The following is an 8361-nucleotide window of genomic DNA, read 5'->3' as shown; positions in this document are numbered from 1 at the left end:
GGTATTTAGGAAGAAATTGTTCCCTGTGAGGGGGGTGAGGCCCTGGCACAGGGTGCCCAGAGAAGCTGTGGCTGCCCCTGGATCCCTGGAGGTGTCCAAGGTCAGGCTGGATGGATCTTGGAGCAACTCTGAGTAGTGGAAAAATGTCAACAGCCTTCCCTTTGAGTGATGAACTGCACAAGTAGAAAGGAGGAGGAAAAAAAAAGAGCTTTTTTTTTTCTTTTTTTTGGTTTTAGCTGCTAAAAATACGGCCTCATTCTTCAAATGCTTGGGAATCTTTTTTATCCCACTCAGATGATTTATCCTGCTGCAAAAGGTCTGGCTGGAGGGGATTGCAGCAAGCTGCAACAGCGAGCAGGGCAAGGAATGCCATGAGGATCTGTGGGATGCTGCAGCACCTGCAAAGTGAAGGCTTGGAAGAAGAGTGAGAAGGTAAAGTCGTTTGTTTGCAAAACTTTTGGGTATGGGTGGATCAGGTTTTCCTCAAATCTCATATCCCAGAGCACTGAAATGGCCTCACACCTTGCCAGGGATGGGGCTGAGCCCTCCTGAGCACTCAGGGCTTGTGTCAGGGCCAGTTAAGGGGCAGGAGCTGCCTCTGCTCCCCCCAGTTTCTCGTGGCACTGAGATGCCTCAGCTCTTGGCTGCCAAGTAATTTCCTTTTGGGTAATGCAATAGTGCATGGAAGAGCCCATTATTTGCCAGCAGCAAGAGACTCAGCAAGCACTAATTGGACAAACGAGGCTCCAGGGATTTACAAACTAAGCAGATGAATATGCAGCTGGGGGAAAAAAGCAAATAAGGCTCTGAGCCTCCCTGAAGGGCACTTGGGATGGGCTTTGCTCCTGGAAGCAGAGGCACAAAGTGCTGTGAGTGCTGTGACGGGCAATGCTGTCCAAAGAGGTCCTTCCTGCCCCATAAACCATCTCCCAGAGGTGTTTTCCGGGGAGCATCTCTGATGAGCAGATTTGTTTTTCCCCAGGGATGCATTGGCTGCGCTCCTTGGCAGGTATTTGGAAATGTTTCCCAGGCTCCTGGCATCCTTCCCAGCCCACATTGCCCACAGGGACAGGCTGCCATCAGTTCTGTGTTGGGACTGTGCTGGGTGAAGACTTTATAGCTTTTCACTTGTTCCCTGCCTAAAATCTTACTTCTATAAAAAAATGAAAGGAGGGAAAGAGAAGGAAAATAAAATTATTTATGGGGGAATTAAAAAAAAATAAATTGTCCTTAAATATTCCCTTGAATATCCTGAGCTGTGCCACACTCCAGGATATCTTTTGGAAGCTCTTCTTGTGTCCCCTCATCTCTGGGGTCATAGCTTTATCTCTGGTCCCCTTGGGCGCTGCATCCCCACTTTGGTCTGTGCAGGAGAACAGCTCAGACTGGGATTTCCAATACACAACCAAAGTCAGTGAAATAGCTTGAAAACATTGCTTTTTGACTGCTCCCAGACATAATTCATGACCAGGTCACTTTTCCTTCTGTTACTACTGCAATCCCTCCATAGGGAGGAGTGTTTGTTGCACCACTGTCTTGGTTTGGAAAGCCAGGAGTCTGCTAAGGAAGGCAGGAGCCTCCCCTGAAATGGAGAATGTGAACCCTCCCCACCCCTCCAAATTGCCATAAATTTGAAATTAAGGAGCTCTCAGGCAAAAATATGGGAGTAGGAAATAACAGTTCTTTAATAGGGAAAGGAAAAAACCCAAAAGGATAAAATGAACAATGCCGTGCACTAGAACAACACTGACAGAGTCAGAACCCAACCTGACACCCTGTGGGTCAGGGTGTTGGTGGCAGTCCCATTGGAATTGTGGCTCAGCCCTCCTGCAGTGTCAGGGGTGGTTCTGTTGGAGCAGGGATCCTGTAGAGAAGGATGGATTCTTCCTCTGAAGATCCAGTGGGAGAAAAGGCAGCTGCTGTTCCTCTGGGGAATCCAGTGGAGAAGCCGTGCTGGTGTTCCAGGATCTCCAGATTATATCCGGGTAGGAATGCTTGGCTCCTCCCTCTGGGCTCACATCTCCCAATGGGATGCTGTAGTTCTTATCAGCCTTGCAGTGACATTCAGTAGCTGTTATCAGCAGATGTCCCCTCCCAGGGAGGAGTGATTGTGGTCACTCAAAGAGAGAGATAAGGCAAACTGCCCACTTGAAAACGGTAATCTGCCATACAGATGGTAATGGAAAACATCTTGCATTGCAATCTTCAACAACTACCATCAAACCATGGCACATCCCCAAACCACAGAGCTCCTGGGTGTGGGATCTGCTGCTCTCCACATCTGGGTCTTGCTCCAGAGCTGGGCACCAAGCTGCTGCCATAAAATGAGTAATAAAGTGTCGTGTTCAATCGTGTCCTGGGCTGAAGGCTCCTGGTCCTGAGAAACGCCAGGAATGTCCCCAAGAGGAGAGATGACTGATGGTGTGGAGTGAGTTATTGCAAACCCTTCTCTCAGGGAAAAAGGTGTGCTGGCTGGGGTTTGGATGATAGATCACTGCCTTTTCCAGCAGTGCATTAGCACTTGATCTCAGAGGTCGAGCCAGAACACAGCCTTCTCCCTCTAATTGCCATGCAAAGCTGCTGCTGTGTATTAACTTGGACTGGGGCTGAACTCTGAGCCCCAGTGCTGATATCAGGAAAATGGAGAGTGGGATAGCTGCAATAAATTGCTTGGATGTTTATAGGCTCTCAAACATGACATGTTTATTTAAAAAAAAGGAAAAAAAAAATTGCAGTCCATAGGATGGCTGAGCTCTCTGCCAGTGGCAGGGTCAAAAAGTGCCCAGGCCAGTGTGGTGGGAGCAGGAAATAAGTCATGGCTTTAACCACCTGGAGAGCTTTCCAGGGTGGAATTGTGGATATCCTCTGTGCTTTCATGGCTTTACCAATGAATGGTTGGTTTCACTGTGAGAACCATCAGTGAGGAGGGGAAATGCAGAGGATGGAGTTACACAGGGTGGTGAATGGGGCACCCCAATAATCTCCACCTTCTGGGGGTTAAAGAACAGAAATCAGCCAGGTGAGGCACTGCTTTAAAAGCCTGAGGGAAACAGCAATGAAGGGGATAATTTTCTACAATTTTACCCATTTTTTTTTTGCATCCAGTTAATTATTTCATGCTTCCTCTGCAGTCCTGATGGCCAGAAACGTGTCAGGAAAAATATCTTGTACATAACCCTACAAAAAACCATGAGAGCTGCTGTGGGACTGGGGGTACAGACATTCAGTTTTGGGGACCATCATGATTTTTGTGGGAGATCTGCTACCAGTGACATCTCCTGCACTGGGGTTTTCACTTGAAATAGGACCTGTCAGCCAACCCAGAGTGCAAAACTTCTTGCTAAAGGTGAAGTGGCAACACAGAGTGTAAAAAAAAAAAAAAAAAAAAGAAGAAAAAAAAAAAGATGTTAAGACACCTTTCCTTTAGTCTGTCTTCAGAATTACCAAGTCTTGCAAAGAAAAACATTCCAGACCCTCTCTGTGCTGTCTGGCTTCATTTTTTGCATGTCTGAAGGAGCTCCCCATTGCATCCTCCACAAATAATGAGAGAAGTTGAAATGAGAAAAAACATAATGAAAAAGGGCTGCTGTAAACAGAGCTGCATCTTCCTACAGATCTCTTCAGTCAGAGGCTCTCATTAACCATCGTGTATCCAAGGGCTTATGAATTCCAATTATTATTTTCCCTGCGTGCTGTCCTTGCAAGGAGGACAGTGATTAATTAAGTGGTCCTGGGCTTGGTTAATGCCCCTGGGTGTGGCAGGACTCAGAAAGGCGCCCGTGGCCAGGCTGGGTGTGGGCAGGGGGCAGCTCACACACAGAGCTCTTGTGATGGGAGGGGAGAGGACCTTCCCCTCTGGGCTGGGGCTTGAACCAGAATCTGGGAGATTTTCCCCTTTTAGGAATATTCTGGGGGGATGGATGTTGTGGGTTCAGCCAGGGACACCAATGCACACCCAAGACCTGAAGTGTAGCTCTTTGCTTGACCTATTTTTTAATTGATGACCTATTTTGCTATTTTCCCACCTGGGTGCCACTCTGCTCACCGTGGGTGTGACAAACAGGGTGAGCACAGCTGGGACTGTCCCACACTGCAAACACCACCATCCCTCCCAGTGCTTCCCTCTGCCTTGCCCTTTCCCAGCCCAAGCACAAAGCCTGGCTGTGCTCTGTGGTACCAGCAGCTCCCTGCAGCCTGCTCGTGTTGGTAAACAAGGCTGCTCAAGCAGCTTTTCCCAACAGGCACTGGCTGGATGAAAGCAGCCTGGATGCAATCTGTGCAGCATGTGGAGAGCAGCTCAGGTGCCTCTGCTACAGCAGGCACAGCACCAGCCTGATTAATAGTAATAATAATTAGTAAAATAACAACAACAACAACAGCAACACCCATTAAAATTATTATAGCAACAGCAAAAACAAAAACACCCATTAAAATTATTATAGCAACAACAACAAGTATGCGCCTGAAGACAATAACCTATTATATTATTATAATATATATAATATATTATATAATATATAATATATATTATATAATATATAATATATAATATATAATATATAATATATAATATATAATATATAATATACAATACATTTTATTTTATATATAATATAATATAATATAATATAATATAATATAATATAATATAATATAATATTATATTATATTATATTATATTATATTATATTATATTATATTATATTATATTATATTATATTAACTGATTGATATTAATAATAATATATATTAAATTATTATAACAATAATGCCTATTAAATTATTACAAAACCACAACCACCACCACCACCACCACTAATAATAATAATAATAATAATAATAATAATAATAATAATAATAATAATAATAATAGTCCTCCACCTTTCCTGAGCTCAGGATTGAGCTGCAGCCAGTTCAGGCCTGAGCCCAGAGCAGAACCAGGCTGCTGCTGCTGCAGTGAGCAGATGCCAGGGCTGGCAGAGGATGCATCAGGCTGCTCCTTCACTTCTGAACCCGGGGATGAATCCATGTCCTGCTGCCTGTGGTTGATGAGCCCTGACTCCAGGGCAGCCAAGGAGAAGGGGGTGGACATTCCATAGTGTCCCATCCCAGTCTCAAGGGATGCCTGGCCTTGGAAGGAGCCCCAAGGTTGAATTTTAGGGTGACTGTGGCTCCCAGCAGGTTCTGCTGCCCTTTGGGGCTCCCAGTTCCTCCTGGGTGAGGGTCAGGGGGTGCAGCTGGGCTGGATGTGCTGTTCCAAGACCTGATGTGCATTGATTATCACTCATGGTGGGCAGTTCAGATGATGAATTGGCTCACATAAAAAAGACTCCATGCTCGACCCCAGTCAGGATTTTACCCAGTATTCATTCACCAGCTCTGACCAGCTGAACCTAAATTCAGGCATTTGTATAAATTTGTGCCAATTTCGGCAGTTGTGTAAGGGAGCAGTGGGCAGGCAACTCTCTCCACGTTCACACTGCAGCCTTGCTCTCACCCACATCTCATTTTTCAAGGTGATGCCACAGCAAAATAATTCCTGTAGGTGTTCCTCAATCTCTGCCAACATCTGCTGCTTCCACCCCCAAACTGGGTAAATTTTTGATCTGAACTTCCAGGCTGAGGTGAATTTGTTCACTGGGTTGCTGTGGTTGTCTGACTTGCTCAGGGAAGGAGGATTCCACCGTTTTCCCTGTGTGAATCCTGCTGGGACATGACAGAGCCTTTTAGAAGATGCTGTTTAATTAAAACACCAACAACAGGAATTTCTGGAAAAACATCAGAGGTTCTCATAAATTATCCCTGTCTCCTGTGTTTCACACTCCCAATCTTCTACCTTTTCTTTACTCCATATTATTTTGGACTGTGTTTCAGGGGAATATTTATTGGTGAAGCATGTTCCTGGCTATGACTGGCTTACTTACAAATTACCCTTTAATCAACAGATTTGATATTAATTAATAATTCATAGTCTGCTCTTAGGATAAAATTGCATAATAATGTCTTTGATGCAGCCCAAAGTGTCCATTGTAGATGGCATAAAATGTTAATTAGCAGCAAAATGCAGTTAGGAGAAAACACTTTTAATTATGTAATAGGCCTCATTACAATGGGTAATCAACAGTGCTTCCAAATTAGCCCACTGACAGCATTTATCTATACATAGCAAATAAACTTTTGTTTGCAGAAAAATGCATGTGAATAGTCAGCCTAGGAATTGCTTGCAGGCAGTTTTTTAAGTCAGTGCAGTACCCAGAAGCAGAGTTTGAACAAGGACCACCTTCTCTGGGCTAAGCAGGCCATATGTAAAGCTCAGAGAATAATGGGGGAAATTGTTCCCAAATATTTGCTCAGATATGCAAGCAAATTTCAGTTTGACCTTTTGCAGGACCCTCATCTGAATACTGGAGTGTTTTGCTGACAGCAGTGCCCAGAGAAAAATGTAAAACATCGGAGCATGAAAATCCCCTGAATTTCACATTGTGCCTGAGGTCCTGTGGCCCTCACTGGCTGCTTTGTTGGTGAGAGGCATAAATCACAAATCACCCAGTCCAACAACTGCAAATGTGTGGTCAGTAGGGCCAGCATGGCCCAAGGGTGTGCACAAAGACCCGCTTGGAAGCCACTCATAAATCCAGATTTTCCTTGGAAGGGAAACAGGAGGGAGCTCTGCAAGCAGATGCCTCATGGTGATCTCTGTCCCAGCTGATTTGTCTGAGCCAGAGTGAAATTAAGGGTTTGGCTGGAATGAGCCAATTTACCCAAAGTCAATGATACAGGGTTTTTGGTGGTTTTTTTGTACCCTGAAGCATTTTGCTGTTTCTGCCTGGATTTTTAAAGTTATCCAGGCTACTTCAAGCCTGATTTCTCTTCCAACCCAGCCAAACCTTTACGAGGTTCCATCCAGAGATGTGGTCCAGCTCAGGCATTTTGGGGTACAGATAATAACATCTGTATTGTCTCACCCTTCATATAAGACTAAAAACAGAATAAAAGTTTTTAAAATGCCTCTCAGTTACCGCACCTCTAAATAAAAAAAAGAACTTAATCCAACCAATTATTAATTTGTTTCATTTCCCACACCCTGCCCAGCCCTTCCTGTCTCACTCCAAGTCATTAGTGGTGCTAATAACACCCTGCTGAGCAGTGCTGAAGGCACCAAAGGTCTTCCTCAAAGGGACAGCAGGAATCCTTGGGATATCAAGACCTTTGCGTGTTGTCTGCTTGTAATTGTCCTTTTAATATTGTACAGCCCTGATAACCCAAGTTTATCCATATTGTGGAACAGAAGGACTCTCTGTTATTAGATTTGCTCTTGCAGACACCTCGCTGGATTGTCTGAATGTAATTTGGAGTCTCTAAAATCTGCAGGCACAGATCTATGCCTCCTCCACTGTCTGGTCATTTCTATTCATTTCATCTCTGGAATCTAATGTAATAAAATTATAAAAGGCTCTAACTCCTCAGCATTTAATCAGCTTAGTATGAGAGAATTACATCAGCAGCCCTTAGGTGTACTTTACCCAGCAAAGGAAATCTCACATTAGGAGGCAATCACATTATTCTCACTACTGAGGATTGCAGGGATTCCCGAGGAGCTGCCAGGAGCACAGAACGCTCGAGACAGGCTGTGTCTTTGTTTAGAGCAGGTAAAAAGCAGGAGGGTTTTGCTCTTCTGCACCCAGAGCCTCCTGGATCCTTCACTAAGATCCAGAGTTCTACATCAGAGAGTATTTAGGGATTTTGGTGGATCCATCCCCATCTCTGTTCAAAACAGTTTCCACGCTCAAAAGAGCAGCTGTAGACCAAACTTGTGTCCAGCAGAGGAGCTGGCAAGGAATTTGGTCCCTACTAATTTAGAGAGGTTTTTCCTTGCTGAAAGGATGTTGGTGCCTCCTCTCTCCCCTGTTTCTTGATCTCAGTTTCCAGAGAAGCTGCTCTTGGGTTATATCCCACCCACACACCTGGGTTTCTCACCCTGACAGGATCAAGGAACTCACAGAAATTCCCTTCCAGAAAGGTCCTGATGCCCTGACAGGTCCATGTGTTGCTCCTTCCCAAAGCCCAGATTATTTCAGTGTATTGGCTTGTAGGGCACTGGTGGCGAGATTCTTTGCTTCCATCAGGTCTGGAGAAGTCACAAGTTTTATTTTCTTGGCCTTTTTTGTAGAATTATTGAATGGTTTGGCTTGGAAGGGACCTTACAGATCATTCAGATCCACTCCTCTGTTATGGGCAGGGACACATTCCACTGTCCCAGGTAGCTCCAAGTCCTGCACAGCCTGGCCTTGGGCACTGCCAGGGATCCAGGGGCAGCCACAGCTGCTCTGGGCACCCTGTGCCAAGGCCTCACCATCTTCA

The sequence above is a fragment of the Melospiza georgiana genome, chromosome 6 (assembly GCF_028018845.1).
Source record: "Melospiza georgiana isolate bMelGeo1 chromosome 6, bMelGeo1.pri, whole genome shotgun sequence".
Lineage (NCBI taxonomy): Eukaryota > Metazoa > Chordata > Aves > Passeriformes > Passerellidae > Melospiza > Melospiza georgiana.
Note: the sequence above shows the minus strand (reverse complement) of the source record.